Here is a 12,506-nt window from a genome sequence, read left to right on the forward strand (position 1 = left end):
AACGGAACAGCCTGCTCGTGAAATTAACGTGAAAGTGGCTGAGCACTCCACAGACACGTGTACCCTTAACGTAGTTCTCGGGGATATTCAGCGTGACACAGTGTGACAAGGCTAGCCCTTTGAAATACAGGAACAACAGAAACAGGAAGAAAGAGTGAGAGAAAGTTGTGGTGAAAGAGTACAGCAGGGTTCGCCACCACCCCCTGCCGGAGCCACGTGGAGCTTTAGGTGTTTTCGCTCAATAAACAGTCACAACGCCCGGTCTGGGAATCGAAACCGCGATCCTATGACCGCGAGTCCGCTGCCCTAACCACTGGGCCATTGCGCCTCCTGGAAAATAGGTAATGAGTGTATATGCACATTTCAGAAGTTATTGCTCCTGCTTCAGCACCACATCCAACCCCACCGCCTTGGAATATTATAATATTGATTTCAAATTTTGGGGAAGGGTGTAAGTCGAATTCATCGACTCCAGTGTTCAACTGGTACTTTTTTTATCGACCGAAAGGATAAAAGGTGAAGTCGACCTCGACGGAATTTGAACTCAAGGCGTTAGGACAGATAAAATGCCGCAAAGCTTTTTCGCCTGACGTGCTAATGGTTCTGCCAGCTCACCGTCTCTGGAGTATCGTAATACTAACGGGTGTCTCTATCAATAAACGTATTATGAATTTATGTCCGACCTTCAAGCCGGAAAAAGCACAAGAAATTGATCTTCATTCATGGCCATATTTTGTTAAAACATCACTGCATCCAGTGATATAACTGAATATTTTTTAATGTGACTGTCCACCTCTAAAATAGAAGGCACGTGACAAGGGTGTACTAACAATGGAGGAGAATCTAAAAAATACTTGAAGTTGCGATTATTCTAAATTCTTGGTCACGTGCTTACTAATGTTGACTTCGATGCAAAAAATCGTCTTCAGCATAAATATAAGCGTATTCGATCAGAAAATCAGCAACGGAGTCTCCATTTTCATGAAACTAGTTAATTAAGAGATCAAGCTAACGGAGGTCAACCCTCTACAAGCTATACTCACACTCTACGCTAATAAACTACTCGTCAATTTCACAGTGTTGATGCTGATGAGTGAAACATCCTACTCCTCTGAATGACCTATTTTTTCAATAAGATCGAAAGCTTACTTCATACTTAAATGCTCTGACCACTAAAACATTGTAATGCAGCAGATAGAATACGAACCACTGATATCTCGGTTGGTTGTCAGTTACCTTATTTGTACGGTTATAAACGCTCTCCCAAAACATTTACATACACGTAATAGATTACATCAATCACCCCAGTCAATCATACCTTTTTTACTACTGAATGCGAGTCCTGAATTTGATTGTAGACTACGTGTGACGGCTAATGTGCCACAGCCTAACATCCAACTCTAAACATTCATTACGCAAGAGATAAGCGTAGCCTGACGGATATCGTATTCGTTGGCTGTCTTCACCGCCGTTAGTGTCATTCACTGTCAAATCGTATAGAAAATCCTTACAAATTTTATGTCATCCCGTAACATTGATTTTACGAAGATTTTCGTCGTGGCTCATGGATTTTAGTTCTTTCTCTTTTTCTTCGCTTTTTTTTTTTTTTGCCTCCTTTTCTTTTCTTCTTCAGTTTGTCATTACATTTCTCTTCTGCTCAGGAATCTATGCTTTGCTCCGTATGACAGGTTAAAATGAGAGGATAGACCGATAGATAGATAGATAGATAGATAGATCAGTGAATGGATGATGGGTGAAGAGCTGGATACGTAATTCGGAAAGATAATGAAGAACGAGGAAAGAGTAAATCAATTGATAAAATGGAGTTCGGTAACAAAACAGCTCAAGTTCTACAGGCTGGTGTTAACAATGTATAAAGTAAATATAAAATTAACAAGAATATTTTTTTTCTCAAATTTTGACAGGAGTTTAGCAATTTCAGAAGTGGACAAAGTGAACCACTAGTCACTGCTTCACTAGTACATTATTTTATCGACCCTGGAGGATTAAAAGGTGAAGTAAGTCGAACCCAGCATGGTTTGAGTTCAGAGGCGGTATGAATGTCGCAAGGTATTTCGTCCGATTCTCTAATGATTCTAACAGTGCGCCACCCTTAAGTAAGGATAATAATCTTTTCTGTCATAGGTATAAGGCCTAAAATTTTGAGAGAGCGGAGATAGTTGATTATATTGATCACAGTGCTGAAGTGGTACTTTATTTCATCCAACCCGAAATGATGAAAGGCAAAGTGATAGTTTCAAATTTTAGCACAGTACCAGCAATTTCAGGGACTGGGGAAGCCTATTACATCAATTCCAGTGCTGAAATGTTATTTATTTTATCGACCCGCGAAAGGATGAAACGCAAATCGACCTCAGTGGCATTTTAACTCAGAACATAAAGACGGACAAAATGTCGCTAAATATTTTTTCCGGCGTGCTAACAACTCTGCCAAATTGCCGTCCTTAGAAAATTATTTTTACTATAGGCACAAGGTTTGAAATTTTGTGGGAAGGAGGCTAGTCGACTACATCGATCCCAGTGATCTACAGGTACTTATTCTATCGACCCTGAAAACATAGAAGACAAAGTCGACCTCAACGGATCTTGAACTCAAAATGTAAAGACAGACGATAAGCATTCTACCAGCTCGCTGCTTCAATAATAATAATACTGGTTTCGCACAAACAATGAAAGCAATAACAATTAGCAAGAAAACTTTGACAAAATTCTCCAAAAGGAGGAAACACTACTCAAAATATCGAAAGAATCTCACAGATCGAATGGCTCTGATCTGAAAAAGTACTATCGCTAGGGCTCCTCTCTCTTCAATAATTTCTAGCCTACAGACGCATTGTTAGAGTAGGTCCTCGCTACAATTCACCCACTATATTCTCTACGTTCGTTCACCTTTTTACAGTTCTACAGCGAGCGGGGGTGGCAGTACCTCTCCTTCATCTCAGCCATCCTTTCCAAATAGAATCTGAAAATGTCGATGAGGTCTTGACCAAAAATGAAAGTGTTTTCATTCTTTCCAATCTCACCCAGCACACAAGTTCTTTCGCCATAGCTACCAGACAAGGAAAACCATCTGCTCTTACCAGTCGTAGAATGGCAACAGTGTGATCTTCACGATACAGACGGCTTATAGCCGATTACGCACTGCATGTGATAGCAGGTGTTCGGCGTAAATCAACAACTCAGTAATGCTCAAGCACTGTACTAGAGCGTGGAAGACGGTTTCGACATGTTGTGCGCATCTTGGGCAGGCGCGACTCCCAGCACTACCAAACCTGTAGAGTTAATTCCGGACCTCAATTCTCATTCCATTCCTCGGTAATACTGCAAGGCCAAGGATTTCTGGTCGATTATTCTTGGGCCTCTACCCGAAAGCCCTTTAGTAAAGACTCGTCAGTTGATTTTCATTGGCACCCAGGCCTTACCCGAGGATGTTGTCGCTCTTACCCACAGTTAATCCGCTACAGAACGTCATGGTGGAATATCGACTGACTGCATTTTTCGAAAGGCAGCTCGTCTAGCGGCACTCAAGGAGCCAGGCGCTTTGTCTAGGTCTACACTTGATCTAGAACTACAGCTCTTTCAAAGAGACGAGTTGTGGAAAACTGCATTTGGCAAACTACGACCACACCCGCTCACTGTCAAGGAAACGCTAGATATGTCGAAACCTCACTGCAAGTCTGCACATCATTAGCAATGGCATATCTGGCAGCAAATGGATAGCCTGACCAATGGAACACGATCCCTCCCAAAAAAGAGAAAGAGCAAGTGCTTCATTCTGGTCAACCATGAAGACGAGGCTAGGCACGACGGTCAGATGGTGGTTAATGACGAATGCGATATAGGCATTTGCCTCCTCCGCCTGACCCTTAGGAGAGTGTTTCTTCTCAGCCCATTTTTGGATTAGACTAGTCACCCTGCTTATCACTTATTTTCCACTTGGATATCTGCACCAAACCAAACTCTGAGCATTTTAACCGGTCGGTCCGCCTAGCGCCCCACGACATTGTCGTATGGCATTGACCTGCTACTCAAGGTGCAAAACTGCAGGTCCAACGACTACTACAGGTTAATTTTTTTCTCCCGTCACCGATCATTACTCCTTTAGAGCAGTGCCGATCACCTCGATCTGCTTGATGTTTGATGCTCTTGCAGTAACTTATCAGAATATACAAACATGGATGTTTCACATTCTAGTTCTCGTGGTATGGCCCCCAAACTTTCAACTTTTCCGACAGGTAACCGTTTACTCTGACCACCAAGCAAGTGTTACTATACATTTCAGTGATCCATTTCTGAAGATAAGACCAAATCCAACCCCTTTAAGGACGGTTGCCAAATATTGTCAGTCAACCTTAACGAAAGCTTTCGATTTATTTAAATTGATCAGAGGTCCCAACCATATCAGTTTCTTTACTTATCATTCCTATGACGTATCGCGTGAAGCAGTCATTGTCATGGATAGAGCTATTTGGTATGGTACATGTCAGTGCATCACAGACAAAACCATCAATGACAATATGTAAAAGATGCATCGCTGGTTTCAGTAGAGTTGCAGATTACTCAAGAAACACATCCTCATAAACAAATATCTTCTATTTTGTTCAACATCACTATGATAACAAATACTCCTTTCATTGTCTTTGAAAGTGCAACGTAGTTGCCCAGAAGTAAATATTTCGTGCCTGACATATAATCCAAACATTCGTGTATCTGCCCCTGAGGTTTGTTGACAGGCATTGCAAAAGCGAATCATAATGGTAGTTGCCGACATTGGAATGAAAATGACAATGGTTCACAGGTTAGTACCAACTTAATCCTGGAGATAATGACATGATTATCCAATATATTTTTTCATCAACGTTATTGAAAAATATGTCACTCGGTCATCATCGGTGAGATCATTTTGAGTATTTAGATTCCGAAAGACAATGACAATGCACCCAATTTTAAGGCAGTGTTTATGAGATGGTAGCCCACCAATAGTTATGTTTTTTAGAAAGTCTGGGGGGAACAAACGCAGTGTGTTCATCATCGTCTGCCAAAGTGTCCAAGTTATAATACTCGTGTTCCTCTCCATGCACAAAATGTCATATTTGCTTTGATTGCAAACATTGCCGACATTTTTGCAATCCACAAACTATTTTGATCACCAAAGGCATGGTATACGAGGGTCGGCTGAAATGTCCAAAGCCTGATGAAGATATTCTCATGGACTGTGAGCGAAAGAAGTTTATTTTTCAACATAGTCCCCTTTGCAGTCCACACACTTCTTCCACCAGTGTTGTTTTCATCCTGTTGGTAAAAAAAACATCAGACAGCAGACATGACGCCATACTACGATACCGGTTCCCAGTCAAACGTTTTTTCATGCTGGGGAACAGATGATATTCAGATGGAGCCAAATCAGGAGAATAGGGAGGCTGATGAAACAAATTCAAAGCTACAATCTCACACAGTAGCCATTAAAACCAAAGACATGTGTGCTGGAGCATTGTCCCTATAAAACAAAACACCTTTTGTCAGTTTTCCTGGGTGTTTGTTCTTGGCAGCCTTTCGTAACTGACTCGGGAAGTTGGCATAGTACTCTCCATTGATGGTATGGCCTTTTTGTGGCTATTCAATAAACAAAATGCTTTTAGCATCCAAAGAAATTGAGACCATTACCTTCCCTGCAGATGAAACGACCTTCATACACTTAACGAAAAAAAGAATAGTTAGTCCTCTTTTTACGAAAATAATTAGGTAGGTTTTTTTACCAAGATTTCAAATAAGAATTAGCAGTAGCTGTTGGATTTTAAAATATCAAATTCGAAGTCAGCATAAAAGATTGTACAGCAATCGAGCTGGCTACATCAATTTCAGAGTTAGAGCCATCCCCACTAAAATACAAAAGCACTACAGCCAATGGATCTTAAGTAGTCTCAGCTCAGATATTTTTACTAAACTTAAGAGGATTGTTACAACTCAGAAACGGAACCAAATTTCCCTACCTGATAGGAAATCTTTAAGCTTTTATGCCAAAGTAACTGCTTCCATTCATTGCAAAATAGGGCCACAGCTCCAAAAAGATGATTCTTCGTGAGAAACAAATGAGGAAAAGTGAACCACTGAATAAACAACTCAAGAGTATTTTCCTCTCACCCTTATGGCACATGAAACTCAGCAAATCTGCAGAATTCTTTATCAATACAGATGTAAAAAGAAAGACAGTAACAATTGATTACATCAACTTCAAAGAAGAGGATGTAAACGCAAACTCAGCTGTTCGCCCTGATGGATTCCCAGCAGTCCTTCTCAAATTATGCAAACGAGTCTTTGCACAACCACTGCAGCTTCTTTCTAAGATAAAGTCGACCATGGTATGTTACAGGCTGCGTAATCTCGGCATTGTCAGAAAACTTGCTGAGTGGTTATTCGATTTTCTAAAGAAAGAAATCAGGTAGTGGTGGCCAACAAGGCTACCTCCAAGAAAATGCAAATGATGAACGGTGTCCTACAGGGCACTATCTTGAGACCACTGCTATACATAGCGGCCCTCTCAGACATGCCCTCAGCTACTCAGACAGTGACACATACTATGCAGATGATGCAAAAGTCTTTTAGAAGATACAGAACCCTGGAGATGTTGCACACCAGCAACAGGAGTTGGACACAATATACAGGTGGGCTGAGGAAAATAACACAGTTTAAATTCCAAGCGCTGCACTACCAACACACGAATCTCAATGAAAAGCAGACAGGATACACTGGCTCACGGTGGATTGTAATCCTTGAATCAAAATCAGTGCGCGACCTTAGCGTTGAGATGAGTAATGATGTATCTTTCTAGGTGCATATTATTGAGTTGGCAATAAAAAAACGCAAGCAGCTGACCGGATGGTTCCTCAGAACTTTCAGAACGAGAAAACAAGAAATCGTGATGCTCCTCTGAGGGACATTTGTCCTCAGCCATTTAGACTATTACCCACCAACTATGGTCACCTCACAGTGTAAAATTAGTGGCGGAATTCGAAGCAAGCCAGCGAAGCTACCCTAAAAAGATCGTCTCAATGCGACATATCAGCTACAAGTGGCTGGAAAAAGATATGACTCTACTCCCCAGCACGACGGCGGGAGTGATATGCAGTGTTGGACATCTGGAAAATCTTAGAAAGACTTGTACCAAACTTAGGTATTGAAAGTTACATAGACAGCAGAACGGGGCGCCACTGCGTCGTGATCCCAATATCGCCATCAAGATACAGGACCACATACTCTAAGAACTTGGGTTTCAAGGGCCCACAGCTCTTCATCATCTTCCCAAATTACATAGAGTGGATATGGGTATCTTCAAAACAAAACTGGATCTTCTCCTGACAAGATCTCCAGATAAACCTACTTCGCGACAGGAAACGCAGATGAGGGCAGCAATATCAAACACCCTCATTCACTAAATGCCATATATCAGAGAAGGTTTCAAATAGTGAAAATATAAATGGAGCAAAGCTAACGGCTGTGCTCCTGCATGACCGCAGCTCTCGGGCTGAAACTGGTAAAAGTGAAAAAGTGTAAAAGTTGAAGTTTTTAATTTTTATGAAAGCTTAAATTTTAGATTCAAGTAGGAAATGGTCGGTCTCTCCTTGCATAGACATATCAAGTTCATTACATTTCCTAAAAGCATCCAGAAAGTATCCTAATTTATATAACCTATCTCCTTTGTAACACAAATTAGCCAAATCTGGATTTTATCCCGAGGGAAATATTATGACTTCATTTTTTCAATCTTCCTAGCCGTTTCAATGTTAACCCACTTGAGAGCCGTTTCACATCTGTTCTCAATAAAAGTTTGCTGAAATTGGATTCCATTTCATTATAGTGAGTGCACAACTTTTAATAAAGAAAATAATTTTAACTGCATCTTGAAATACTTCATTCAGATCTGCAGAAATTTTCTTCTACATAAGTATCTAACTGAGAATCATAAAATGAATGATTTTTACTTTCAGATATGACTTTAATCTGAAAGGTAATTTTTCTCTTCGCCATAACTACCGCACCATCAGTGCATACTCCAACACTGTTATCACATTCAAGGCCAAGTTCTCAGAAGAAATCATTCGCGTTTTGAAAATTTTTTTCACCAATAGTCCGTCGATCCGACAGGGCAGCAAGTCTTCGTAACCACTTTGCACATATTTTTCCATGAACAATTTCTGTCATTTTAATCGCTGCTGGTAACACAAGTGCTTCACCGATGCTGTGTGGTTTGTAGGTCTGGCAATTAAATAAGCACTTCAAAAGATACCTTTAAATATTTCTCTATATTTGTAGTGTGACTATCATTTTCAAGAGCTTGCTTCTATTTACTGAAAGATTCCGATAGATCTTCAAGAACTTCTGTTGGTTAGCTGTAATACAAAGAATGTCTTGAATCAAAATATCTGTTTTTGTAGGCTTCATACCTTCACTCACTACACACTCGTTCCAAATTAAGTAGACGTGCATTTCTTCTTTATTTTCAAAGTAAAAGTATACCTGTCTTTCAAATAAAATTCATTATATTTTTCCTTTTTGGAAAAAATTACATCGAAGTCAAAGAGTTACTTACTTGCAAAATCATGGTACTCCTTAAAATTTGTGGCGCTTTACTTATATCAACTTTACTTTCCATGGTTTTTACGTTGATAAGCTCAACCACGTATCCATGGGTAAGGTATTGTGTCCGTCATATAATTAAAAAAGGAAAATTATTGTGAGAATCTTTGAGCAGTCCACGATGGAGTTTTCGCTTAGCAGAACTGATTTGGGGTCATCACAATTCGAAGCCATCATTTTTAGTTTCGTGTGGTTAGTAAAGCAGTTATCTTCTCTCGCTTTTTTTTTAACAAGCACTTTTATGAATGTTTATTGCATAAATAAGTTAATTGATACAGGCTAAATTTAAAACAAAATATTTCCAATTAGTTTGATTAACAGTGACTTATGGTTTTGTATATCTTTCGTGAATAAAAATCATGTTCGTTGATTTTTTTTTTAACTTAGGTATTTACAAACTTTATGATGCGTGAATAAAATTTCGCACCCAGATATTGTAACTAAAATTCAGTAAGATATGTTACGTTATCGATTCATTTTATTACAAAACAATTTATTTAGAATAATTAGATACATTATCTGATCCAAAATAATTTGGTTAAATTCTAATAATTTTTAATAGGAATTACTTATCAATTTCTGGATAAAATATTTTAATCAAATTAAATATTTTTTTATTTAAGTTCATTTCAAAACAAGTGGGTTTGTTCACTCCTATCACGAAAAAGTACGATAACGAGTCTTCCCATCTCTTTTCCATAACTGTTGCTCAGTTGAGCTTCGCGTCACGTCCAAGATTTTTTATTCTGCAAGGAAGTCGCTCTAAGCGGCGATAAGTTTTATACCAACCTACAATTTCATCTGAGCCCATGTTTCAAAAACTTGAAATAAACTTCAAATTAAAATAACTTGCCTTATACATCAAGAAAGTAATTAGTGTAGTAAAAAATGGTACTATTCCGCTGTTGGAAATCCTTCAGAAGTGAGGAGAAGCTGAGACTGTTCCACAATCACATGGAATTAAAACAAAAATTGAAGACGTCAATCATTATTTCAGTATGAGGGAATTTTTTGGCTCGGTTTTTATTAAATTTGATGCTTTTGTTTGTCGTTAAATGTACTATCGCAAAGTTGTATTTATTTATTTATTATGGAAAAATATTTTAAATGATAATAGAAATTATCCTACAGCTAAAATCTAAAGTATAAAAGAAATTTCTCAATTGGACTCGCAACCCCACTGAATTTCCACGCAACCCCCATTCTGGGAAAGTCTGCATTAAACTATACTTTATTATATTCCACAATAATAATTCAAAATACACTACACAATACATTATTATATTATCTATATTACGATATTACACGATATGACACTATTATATTATACAATTCAACACCTAACCGAATTACATTGTTGCATTAAAATTGAGCAAACGAATGATCCTCTGTAGTATAAATCAGCCTGCTAGAAATAGCAACGAAAACTCTTTCAAATCACATCCTAATGTCTTAAAATGATTTTAAATAGTTTTATACATACATACATACATATATATATATATATATATATATATATATATATATATATATATATATATATATGGGAAAAATAAGTTCAAAAGAGAACAATTGAAACTTATTTAAGATTATTTCTTCCTTTAACAATAGAAAACTAAAGAATTTTACCTCCTCTAATACTTATACTAACCCCAATTATTCAAATAGCTCTGTATCTCTACCAACGATTCCCATACTCTCACAAACTCTTCCTCTATCAATACATATACACATAACAATAACACACCTAATGTTAGTAACAATTGTAACTGTAGAAAACCTAACACCTGTGAGGTTAAAGGTAATTGTAAAATGAAAAATGTTGTATATAAAGCTACTATTACAACACATGACCTCTCTATGTTTCATGGTATAGGTTGCACGTAGACCCCTCTTAAATTACGTTTGAATAATCATAAATCATTTTTTAATGAACCTCGGAAAGAAAGTAGTACTAGTTTATCCAAAAAGGTATGGCAACTTAAAAGAGACAACATAAATTTCTCAATTTCTTGAAATATTGTATATTCTGGTCCCTCTTATAGGATTAGAAATAGAACGTGCCTTTTATGCTTTGAAGAATCTTATATAACTATGAAAATGAACGGTTCTATCCTAAATTCGAGAGAGGAAAGAGATTTCCTCTTGTAAACATGTGCAAATTTCTTTTCATTAACCTTAAATAGTCTTATTGATTACCTATTTGTCATTTTCTTATTAGTTCTTATTATACTCTTAGGTTGTGTGTATGTATGTATTCTCTGTGTGTGCATGCATGTATGTATGTGTACTTGTGTACGTATGTTTATGCACTTGCGCTCGTGTTTTTATATGTATATGTGTATATATATGTATGTATATGTGTGTATGTATGTGAATATATATGTACATATGTATATATTTGAGTGTGTATTTTATGTGTATGTATGTGTATGTATATTTATGTATGCATATATGTATATATATATTCGCATGTAGGTATGTATGCATGTTTTACTTGTATGTTTTTGTGTTTGTGCATGAATGTTTTTTATGTTTTTGTCTACATGTGTATATACTTGTATATGTAGGTTTGTAAGTATATATACTTGTTTTGTCTGTATATGCATGTTTTTTGTGTATGGATACATTAATACGCACGCATATACGTGTGTATATCTGCGTATATATATGTGTATTTCTATTTTATTTATTTATTTATGGGTTTCAGCCAAGTGGCTGTGGTCATGCTGGAGCACCACCGTGACTTTCCGTCTTTATGCTGTGCTCTCTTCACGTTCCTTGCATGGCTCTTCTCCTCCACCTGATATAGTCCAATCAAGAGTTTTGATGGCGCATCTGGTGTATAAGAGAATTTGACATCGCTGCCCTAAACTGTGTCTCATTTCGAGCCATTGGTTCGTCTGGTATCGTGGAGAGGAAAGCATCGAGTTTTCTCTTGAAGACCTCTATATCCATGTCTTGCAGGTCTATCAAATGTTTTGGCAGGGCATTAAAAAGCTGAGGTCCTCTGAAACCGAGGCTGTTGCAGTACCTCGTTCTTATGTGAGATGCAGTGGACGGCACCTTTGGTACCATGCAGTGGAGACCTGTGCGGGCATTCTTGTAGTACTTGATGCCAAAGTTTGGCACCAGTCCTTCCAGTATTTTCCATATGTATATTATTACATATCTCTCCCGCCTGCGTTCCAGGGAGTAGAGACCTAGTGCCTTCAGTCGCTCTCTGTAGTTCATCTGTTGGACTGTGGCGATCTTTTTTGTATAGTGACGCTGAATTGCCTCGAGTTCTGCTATCCGCTTGACACTATGTGGTGACCACAACTGAGAGCAATAGTCTAGGCGGCTCAGAACAAATGTCTTCCATAGAGTCAACATGACTTTTTGATCCCTTGTTCGGAATGTCCTCAGTATCCACCCTGCCAGTTGTCTGCACTTTCCTATCAACTTGACAATGTGCATGTGAAATGATGCATCACTACACATGTTGATGCTCAGGTCTCTTACTGTTTGTGGTTCTGGAATTGCAGTACCTCCAGGTCCTGTGTATGCCAGTTGGAAGGCACTTGTGGCCTTGTAGCGCAGTACTTGAAATTTTTTTGCATTGAACTGCATATTATTTTGCTCTGCCCACTTGTATATTGCATTTAGGTCATTCTGCAGGCTTACAATATAATCAGGATTCTTTATTGCCTGAGATAGTTTTGTGTCATCAGCGTAGCTAGTAACAGTGGCTCTCCGAGTGACCGTGGGCATGTCCAGAAGGGCCACTATGAACAGTAGTGGCCCCAGGACAGTTCCTTGCGGAACACCGTTCAATATTTGCGTTTCCCTAGATAGTTCTCCATTGGCTG

This window comes from Octopus bimaculoides, chromosome 2 (genome assembly GCF_046866305.1).
Source record: "Octopus bimaculoides isolate indiv1 chromosome 2, ASM4686630v1, whole genome shotgun sequence".
In the NCBI taxonomy this organism is placed as follows: Eukaryota; Metazoa; Mollusca; class Cephalopoda; order Octopoda; family Octopodidae; genus Octopus; species Octopus bimaculoides.